The following is a 10,737-nucleotide window of genomic DNA, read 5'->3' as shown; positions in this document are numbered from 1 at the left end:
AGAACGTAATTTGCACTTTACTGAAAAAAATACAAATGAATGTCCATTGTCAGTTTAATATACATATACTGATATTTAGTAATCAAAATTTTAATATTGTTTGATTTATTAAAGTTATAAAAGTAAAAACATTTATATATTTTCAGTACAGTGCAAATTATGTTCTGGCCCTGGGAAGGTATAGGGGTTTTGAGCACAACTTATGCTAATGTCTGCTCGTTTTGAGTTTGACTCGATTATTTATTGTAATTTCTGTTCGTTTTGGGCTTCATTTATTTATGGATGCTGATTTGTGGTAGTTTCACGCTTGGTAGATTATTTGATTGTATTTTTGCTCATTTTTTGTTAACTTGAGTTCTTTACTTTTCTTTGAAAAACTTATTTTGTGGAAAAAGTTTTTTTTTAACTAGTTTCTGTTCGTTTTAAATTGACATAGCCTTTTAGGGAAAAAGAAAATAATACTTTAAATATTTTCGTGTTTTTTAAGACTTTATAGTTTGGCCTGCTATTTGTATGCTGGAGAAAAATTTTCAGCAATTTTTAACAACATACACCCTCTTAAAAATCTGGACACAAATAGTAGTGTTTAATTTAGTTTCATACCTCCTCTAGTTGACCTGAAATGGAAAACTTGATACCATTCGCAAAAAAATCTGTTTGCTTTCTTTAATAGCTTGGATGCACTTACGCTATTTTCATTTTGTTAAATTTTAAGAGCAGAAGTAGCCCCAAAACATTGAACATAATGCCCTCAGTCGTTCTTGGGATACTGCTGAGATGCCTTATTGGGAATTGAGAATGGCTATCTCAAAATTTTGATTGGATGTGTTTGGGAAAATGGTGGGGTGAGAGGGGCGTTAGTCGCTCACCAATCACCTTCATATATTAAAAAGGCGCTAGACCTTTCAATTTCCAATCAAATGAGTCCTTTTGAAGTTTCTACGACAACGCTTTCAATAAAATCCTTATATGCCCCCAGGGCATAACTTACAACCCTTGCCCTGAGGGCTGAGGGGGGGGGGTCATCCTCAAAGACCAAATTTCCAGTATTTTCTGCTACGTTGAACAAAATGGCTATCTAAAAACATTGATTGGATGTGTTTGGGGGAATGGGGGGCGTGACAGGGGGGTTAGCAAACTTACAACCCTTGCCCTGAGGGCTGTGGGGTGGAGGGGTTGTCATCCTTAACGACCTAATTTCCAAAACTTTCAACAGCATTGAATAAAATGGCTATCTAAAAATTTTGATTGGATGTGTTTGGGGAAAAGGTGAGCGTAAGGGGGGGGGGGTTATTTGCCATCAAATCATTTTCAACTATTAAAAAGGGCACTAGCCCTTTGAATTTCCAATTGAAAAAGCCCTTTTTCAAGCTTCTACGACAAAGATTTCAATAAAAACTTATATGCCCCCTAGGAATAACTTATAAACCTTGCCCTGAAGACTGTGGGGGGAATGTTCTAATCGGAGGTATAATTTCCTGAACTTCAAACTGCGTGGAACAAAATGGCTATCTCAAAATTTTGATTGGATTTTTTTGGGGAAATGGTGGGCGTGGAAGGGGAGTTAGTTGCACTTCCAATCAATTTCGACTATTAAAAAGGGCACTAGCCATTTCAATTTCCAATCGAATGAGCTCTTTTTGAAGTTTCTGCGACAACGCGTTCTATAATAACCTTATATGCCCCCCAGGCCATAATTTACAACCCTTGCCCAGAGGGCTGCGGGGGGTTTCACCTCAAAGACCAGATTTCCAGAACTTTCAACTACGTTGAACAAAAAGGCTAGTGTCCTCCTCAAAAACATAACTTCTATCTGGAAATCAACTACGCTGAACGAAATGGCTATCTAAAAATTTTGATTGGGTGTGTTTGGGGAAAAGGTGGACGTGAGAGGGGGGTTGGTTGCCCTCAAATCACTTCCGATTAATATAAAGGGCACTAGACCTTTGAATTTCTAATCGAATGAGTCCTTTTTCAAGTTTCTACGAAAAGATTTCAATAAATATTAATATGCCCCCAGGGCATAACTTATAACCCTTGCCCTGAAGACTGTGGGGGAGTGTCCTGCTCAAAGGTATAATTTGTTGAACTTAAAACTGCGTGGAACAAAATATTAATCTCAAAATTTTGATTGGATGTGTTTGGGCAAAAAGTGGACGTGGAAGGGGTGTTAGTTGCATTCCAATCACTTTCGACTATTAAAAAGGGCACTAGCCATTTCAATTTCCAGTCGAATGAGCCCTTTTTGAAGTTTCTACGACAACGCGTTGTATAAAATCCTTATTTGCCCTAGGGCATAGCTTACAATCGTTGCCCTGAGGGCTCTAGGGGGGGAAGGGTTGTCATCCTCAAAGACCTAATTTCCAGAACTGTCAACTACGTTGAACAAAATGGCTATCTTAAAATTTTTATTGGATGTGTTTGGAGAAAAGTTGGGCGTTAGAGGGGGGTTAGTTGCCCTCAAATCACTTTCGACTAATAAAAATGGCACTAGACCTTAGAATTTCCAATCCAATGAGCCCTTTTTCAAGTTTCTACGACAAAGATTTCAATAAAAACTTATATGCCCCTAGGGCATAACTTATAACCTTTGCCCTGAAGACTGTGGGGGGAGTGTCCTGCTCAAAGGTATAATTTGCTGAACTTTCAACTGCATTGAAGAATATGGCTATCTCAAAATTTTGATTGGACGTGTGTGAGGGATTCGTGGGAATTATAAGGGTGTTAGCTACCTTTCAATCACTTTGACTATTAAAGACAGCACTATCAATCTCAATTTTCAATAAAATGAGCCCTTTTTCAAATTTCTATTACCGAGATTTCAATAAGAACTTATATGCCCCAATGACATAACTTATAACCCCTGTCCTGTAGACTGTGGGGGGAATTTTCTGTTCAAAGGTGTAATTTGCGGAGCTTTCAACTGCATGGAAAAAAATAGCTATCTCAAAATTTTTGATTGGATGTGTTTCAGGAAATGGTGGGCGTGGAAGGGGTGTTAGTTGCCTTCTAATCAATTTTGACTATTGAAAAGGGCCCTAGCCCTTTCAATTTCAAATTGAATGAGCCGTTTTTGAAGTTTCTACGACAACGCGTTCTATAAAAACCTTATATGCCCCCAGGGCATAACTTACAATCTTTGCTCTGAGGGCTGTGGGGGGGGGTTCAACCAAAGACCTAATTTACAGAACTTTCAACTACGTTGGACAAAATGGCTATCTTAACATTTTTATTGGGTGTATTTGGGGAAAAGGTGGGCGTGAGAGGGGTGTTAGTTGCCCTCCAATCCCTTTCGACTATTAAAAAGGGCACTAGCCCTTTGAATTTCCAATCGAATGAGCCTTTTTTGAAGTTTCTACGACAACGCGTTCTATAGAAACCTTATATGCTACAACTTACAACCCTTGCCCTGAGGGCTGTGGAGGAGTGTCCTCCTCAAAACATAATTTCTATCTAGAAATCAACTACGCTGAACCAAATGGTTATCTAAAAATTTTGATTGGATGTGTTTGGGTAAAAAGTGGACGTGAGAGGGGGTTTGGTTGCCCTCAAATCACTTTCGACTAATAAAAAGGGCACTAGACCTTTGAATTTCCAATCGAATGAGCTCTTTTTCAAGTTTCAATGACAAAGATTTCAATAAATACTAATATGCCCCCAGGACATAATTTATAACCCTTGCCCTGAAGACTATGGGGGGTTTGTCCTGCTCAAAGGTATAATTTCCTGAACTTTAAACTGCGTGGAACAAAATAGCAATCTCAAAATTTTGATTTGATGTGTTTGGGGAAATAGTGGGCGTGGAAGGGATGTTAGTTGCCTTCCAATCACTTTCGACTATTAAAAAGGGCACTAGCCATTTCAATTTCCAATCGATTGAGCCCTTTTTGAAGTTTCTACGACAACGCGTTGTATAAAAACCTTATATGCCCTAGGGCATAGCTTACAATCGTTGCCCTGAGGGCTCTAGGGGGGGAAGGGTTGTCATCCTCAAAGACCTAATGTCCAGAACTGTCAACTACGCTAAACAAAATTGCTATCTAAAAATTTTGATTGGATGTGTTTGGGGAAAAGATGGGCGTAAGAAGGGGGTTAGTTGCCCTCCAATCACTTTCGACTAATAAAAAGGGCACTAGACCTTTGAACTTCCAAACGAATGAGCCCCTTTTCAAGTTTCTACGACAAAGATTTCAATAAAAACTTATATACCCCCAGGGCATAACTTATAACCCTTGCCCTGAAGACTGTGGGGGGAGTGTCCTGCTCAAAGGTATAATTTGCTGAACTTTCAACTGCGTGGAACACAATGGCTATTTAAAAACTTTAATTGGATGTGTTTGGGGAAATGCTGGGCTTTGAAGAGGTTTTAGTTGCCTTTCAATCACTTCTGAGCATTAAAAAGGGCACTATCCATTCGACTTCTCAATCGAATGAGCCCTTTTTCAAGTTTCTAGGACAAAGATTTCAATCAAAACTTATATGCCCCAAAGGCATAACTTATGAGCCTTTCCCTAAAAACTCTGGGGGAATTTCCTGCTCAAATGTATAAGTTTCTGAACTTTAACTGGATAGGACAAAGTTGATATCTAAAAATTTTAATTGGATATCTTGTAAAACATAGTTAGCGTGGATGGTGTGTTAGTTGCCTTCCAATCATTTTTGACTATTGAAAAGGGCCCTAGCCATTTCAATTTCCAATTGAATGAGCTGTTTTTGACGTTTCTACGACAACGCGTTCTATAAAAACCTTATATGCCCCCAGGGCATAACTTACAATCTTTGCTCTGAGGGCTGTGGGGGGGGGGGTTCAACCAAAGACCTAATTTACAGAACTTTCAACTACGTTGGACAAAATGGCTATCTTAACATTTTTATTGGGTGTGTTTGGGGAAAAGGTGGGCGTGAGAGGGGGGTTAGTTGCCCTCCAATCACTTTCGACTATCAAAAAGGGCACTAGCCCTTTGAATTTCCAATCGAATGAGCCTTTTTTGAAGTTTCTACGACAACGCTTTCTATAGAAACCTTATATGCTACAACTTACAACCCTTGCCCTGAGGGCTGTGGAGGAGTGTCCTCCTCAAAACATAATTTCTATCTAGAAATCAACTACGCTGAACCAAATGGTTATCTAAAAATTTTGATTGGATGTGTTTGGGTAAAAAGTGGACGTGAGAGGGGGTTTGGTTGCCCTCAAATCACTTTCGACTAATAAAAAGGGCACTAGACCTTTGAATTTCCAATCGAATGAGCTCTTTTTCAAGTTTCAATGACAAAGATTTCAATAAATACTAATATGCCCCCAGGACATAATTTATAACCCTTGCCCTGAAGACTATGGGGGGTTTGTCCTGCTCAAAGGTATAATTTCCTGAACTTTCAACTGCGTTGAACAAAATCGCAATCTCAAAATTTTGACTGGATATGTTTGGGGAAAAAGGGGGCGTGGAAGGGGTGTTAATTGCCCTTCGATCACTTTCGAATAATAAAAAGGGCACTAGGCCTTTCGATTTCCAATTGAATGAGCCCTGTTTGAGTTTCTACGACAACGCGTTGTATAAAAACCTTATATGCCCCAGGGCATAACTTCCAATCGTTGCCCTGAGGGCCCTAGGAGGGGGGGGGGGGTTGTCATCCTCAAATAACTAATTTCCAGAACTGTTAACTACGTTGAAGAAAATGGCTATCTTAAAATTTTCATTGCATGTGTTTGGGGAAAAGGTGGGCGTGAGAGGGGGTTTAGTTGCCCTCCAATCACTTTCGACTATTAAAAAGGGCACTAGCCCTTTGATTTTTCAATCGAATGAGCCATTTTTCAAGCTTCTACGACAATTTTTTCTATAAAAACCTTATATGCCCCCAGGACATAACTTACAACCATTACTCTGAGGGCTGTGGGGCAGTGTCCTCTGCAAAAACAAAATTTCTAACTGGAAATCAACTACGCTGAACAAAATATCTATTTAAAAATTTTGATTGGATGTGTTTGGGGAAAAGGTGGGCGTGAGAGGGGGGTTAGTTGCCCTCAAATCACTTTCGACTAATAAAAAGGGCACTAGACCTTTGAATTTCCAATCGAATGAGCCCTTTTTCGACAAAGATTTCAATAAAATCTTGTATGCCCCCAGGGCATAACTTCTAACCATTGCCCTGAAGACTGTGGGCGGAGTGTCCTGCTCAAAGGTATAATTTCCTGAACTTTAAACTGCGTAGAACAAAATAGCTATCTCAAAATTTTGATTGGATGCGTTTGGGGAAATAGTGGGCTTGGAAGGGGTGTTAGTTGCCTTCTAATCACTGTTGACTATTAGAAAGGGCACTAGCCATTTCAATTTCCAATCGAATGAGCCCTTTTTGAACTTTCTACGACAACACTTTCTATAAAAACCTTATATGCCCCAGGGCATAACTTCCAATCGTTGCCCTGAGGGCCCTAGGGGGGGGGGGGGGGGCTGTCATCCTCAAAGATCTAATTTCCAGAACTTTTAACTACGTTGAACAAAAGGGCTATCTTAAAATTTTTATTGGATGTCTTTGAGGAAACGGTGGGCGTGAGAGCGGGGTTAGTTGCCCTCCAATAACTTTTGACTTTTAAAAAGGGCACTAGCCCTTTGATTTTTCAATCGAGTGAACCTTTTTTGAAGCTTCTACGACAATGCTTTCTATAAAAACCTTATATGCCTCCAGGGCATAACTTAAAACCCTTGCCCTGAGGGCTCTGGGGGAGTGTCCTGCTCAAAAACATAATTTATGTCTGGAAATTAACTACGCTGAACAAAATGGATATCTCAAAATTTTGATTGGATGTGTTTGTGGTAAAGGTGGGCGTGAGAGGGGGGTTAGTTGCCCTCAAATCAGTTTCGACTAATAAAAGGGGCACTAGACCTTTGAATTTCCAATCGAATGAGCCCTTTTTCAATTTTCTACGACAAAGATTTCAATAAAACTTATATGCCCCCATGGCATATCTTATAACCCTTGCCCTGAAGACTGTGGGGGGAGTGTCCTGCTCAAAGGTATAATTTCCTGAACTCTAAACTGCGTGGAACAAAATGGCTATCTCAAAATTTTGATTGGATGTGTTTGGGGAAATGGTTGGCATGGAAGGGGTGTCAGTTGCCTTTCAATCACTTTCGACTATTAAAAAGGGCACTAGCTTTTTCATTTTCCAATTGAATGAGCCCTTTTTGAAGTTTCTACGACAACGCGTTCTATAAAAACCTTATATGCCCCCAGGGCATAACTTATAATCTTTGCTCTGATGGCTGTGGGGGGGGGGGGTTCATCCTCAAAGACCTAATTTCCATAACTTTCAACTACGTTGGACAAAATGGCTATCTTAAAATTTTTATCGGATGCGTTTGGGGAAAAGGTGGGCGTGAGAGGGGGGTTTGTGGCCCTCCAACTACTTTCGACTATTAAAAAAGGCAATAGCCCTTTGAATTTCCAATTGGATTAGCCCTTTTTTAAGTTTCTGCGACAAACGCTTTCTACAAAAACCTTATATGCCCCCAGGGCATAACTTACAACCTTTGCCCTGAGGGCTGTGGGGGAGTGTCCTCCTTAAAAACATAATTTCTAACTGGAAATCAACTACGGTGAACAAAATAGCTATCTCAAAATTTTGATGGGATGTGTTTCGGGAAATGGTGGGCATGGAAGTGGTGTTAGTTGCCTTCCATTCATTTTCGACTATTAAAAAGGGCACAAGCTACTAGGATTTCAAATTGAATGAGCCCTTTTCGAAGCCTTTACGAAAACTTCTTCGATACGAAGTACCCTGGTCTAAAGGAAAAAATAATAAATGATACATTGTGCCAACATCGTTCTTATATGCCTCCAGGGTATAAGTTAAAACCCTTGCCCTGAGAGTTTTGGTGGAGTAACCTGCTCAGAAACATATTTTCTATCTGGAAATCATCTACGCTGAACAAAATGGCTATCTCAAAATTTTGATTGGATGTGTTTCGGGAAATGGTGGGTATGGAAGGGGTGTTAGTTGCCTTCCAATCACATTCGACTATTAAAAAGGGCACAAGCCATTCCAATTTCCAATTGAATGAGCCCTTTTGGAAGTTTCTACAACTTTTGAGGAAGGGGGATGGAGACTTTTACGGTTAAGGGAGGAGGAAGGAGGAAGGGGCCAAAATTCTTTTTGTAATGATGTTTGTTCGTTTTAAGTTTGACTTGAATATTCAATTTAATTTTTACTCCTTTCAATATTTATTTACTCGTTTATATTAATACCTGTTATTCCTATGTGTGATATGATTGTTTATTTAATTTCTGTTCGTTCTGGGTTTTACTTATTCTTTAATAGTAACCTCTTTTCGTTTTGAGTTTGAGCTGTTTTAAGAATTTATTTCTCCTAGTCTTAAATTTAATTTGGCTCTTTACTTTTCTTCAAAAATATTCTTTTTCAGAAAGTTTTTTTAATTAATTTCTATTCGTTTTCGATTGCCAAGCTTTTGTTATTGGTTAACATCATAAATATTTCTCTGGTTTTTCACGTCTTCGGCGTAAGAATTAAAATATTTGATCGTAATTTATTCGTTCTAATTAGTGTCTTAATTTGTTTGAATATCGCACTCAACATTCCCAACAAGTTTCAACCAAGTGCCATTACCCGCTCCTGGGATATTGCGTATACACTCTTCTGACAACCAAGATATTGTTTTTTATTGGGCTCATTTTTTTTTGGGGGGGGGGCTTATTTTTTATTGGGCTCAAAATCCCCTTAAACATTCTCTGAAAGCTTTAATTTAATACCCTTAACTGTTCCTGAGATGTTGCACACGCCATTTTAACAAGTAGGGTGTAAATAATATCTTTGATTTAGTTCAACATCCCCTGCAAGTTTCAACTAAATACCATTAGCTAATCAATCCTAGGATATTGCACATGTGTACTTTTGACAACCGGGATGATGTACATAGTTATACTTTTTTACACTCAACACCCCCAACAATATTCTCTTAAAGTTTCAACTTAATACCCTTACCTATTCCTGAGATACTGCAGACATGCCATTTCGACAAACAGACAAATTTCAAATTTATTTTTGTTATGATTCATTAATAGTTGATATATTTATACAAATGCGAGCGAGAACTTTGTCCAAACACAGATGGGTATTCCAAGCTCCTAAAGAAAAGAATTGACTTTGAATCCAAATTCAAATCAAATTCAAGTTCATTTAATTCAAAAACAAGACATAGCTCTCGTGGGCAAAGCTCAAATATGATGTCTCTTAGTCATAAATTAAATAAAAAAAAACAAGTTTTTTAAACTGAAAGTAAGGAGCGACATTAAAACTTAAAACGAGCAGAAATTATTCCGTATATAAAAGGAATTGTCCCCTCCTCAACGCCTCGCTCTTTACGCTTAAGTTTTTTATTGTTTTAAAAAATGAAGTTGTGAGACAGAGTCAAACCTTAGCGTAAAGAGCGAGGCGTTGAGGAGGGGACAGTCCCTTTCATATACGGAATAATTTCTGTTCGTTTTAAGATTTAATGTCGCTCCTTACTTTCAGTTTAAAAAACTTGTTTTTTTTATTTAATTTTTGAATGTTTTTGAATAAATGCAGGTTTTGATCTTGGCTCACCGTACATGAATAATTAAAACAAAATTTTCATATTAATTTACTTTTATTTAGTTAAATGGTTTTCTCGAAACTTGTTCAATTTTATTTACGAACGCTTTAATTAGTAATAAATATACGTAACTTACGAATTAACTTACGTAACGAACTTCTATATTCATATATTTTTAATACATTTATTAGGGGGTTCGCCCTCTATTCAATACCTTGCTCTTTAAGCGAAAGTTCGAATTTTGTTCCAATTCTTTAAAAATGACCGCTTAATCACAAAGGCCGTTAATTAGAATAAATAGCTCTTATGAAAGTACTAAAAAATCTTTGGCTTAAAGAGCAAGGTATTGAATAGGGGGTGAACCCAATCATATATGTAATATTTTCTGTTCGTTTGAAGTTTTGATGTTGCTGCTCTTGCAGTTGAAATACTTGTTTTTTTATATTTAATTTCTGATCTTTTTTTAAATAATGCTGAGAAGTCCGGCGTCCCCTTCATACCAATGTCCCTTCCCCCATGAAAACTTCCTTCATGGAAAGATCCTCCCACATAACCCCCGACCCCCCCCCCACTACCAGGAAAAATCTCCCCTGAAAACGTCTGTAAACTTCCAGATAACCAATACTATATGTTAATATTGGGTAAAGTTCATAACTTTTAGCCCTCCCCACGGGAACTCGGGGGATTAAGTCATCCTAAAAGACATACTTATAATATTTTCGAACATGCTGAACAAAATAGCTATCTCAAAATTTTGATCAGGTGACTTTGGGAAAAAAAATGAGCGTGGGAGGCGGCCTAGTTGCCCTCCATTTTTTTGGTCACTTAAAAAGGGCACTAGAACTTTTTATTTCCATTTCAATGAGCCCTCCAACGATATTCTAGGACCACTGGGTCGATACGATCACCCCTGGGGAAAAAAAACAAAAAACAAATAAACACGCACCCGTGATCTTTCTTCTGGCAAAAAATGCGATATTCCACATTTTTGTAGAAGGGAGCTTGAAACCTCTACAGTAGGGTTCTCTGATACGCTGAATATGGTGGTGTGATTTTCATTAAGGTCCTATAACATTTAGCGGGTCTTTCCTCCTATTTTCGAAAATCAGCCAAATTTTCTCAGGCGCCTAACTTTTGATGGGTAGGA

At 38.4% G+C, this 10,737-nt stretch overlaps 1 protein-coding gene across 1 annotated transcript in view; it reads right to left on the bottom strand.

Moving 5' to 3' along the window:
* The window catches only part of LOC148948990 (xylulose kinase-like), a 148,000-nt gene that overhangs the window by 64,329 nt on the left and 72,934 nt on the right, over positions 1–10,737 (bottom strand). The window lies entirely within an intron of this gene.

This window comes from Artemia sp. Qi Xiang Cuo, chromosome 9 (assembly GCF_049724085.1).
Source record: "Artemia sp. Qi Xiang Cuo chromosome 9, ASM4972408v1, whole genome shotgun sequence".
In the NCBI taxonomy this organism is placed as follows: Eukaryota; Metazoa; Arthropoda; class Branchiopoda; order Anostraca; family Artemiidae; genus Artemia; species Artemia sp. Qi Xiang Cuo.
The sequence above is the reverse complement of the archived record's forward strand: the minus strand, read 5'-3'. Positions and strand labels throughout refer to the sequence as shown.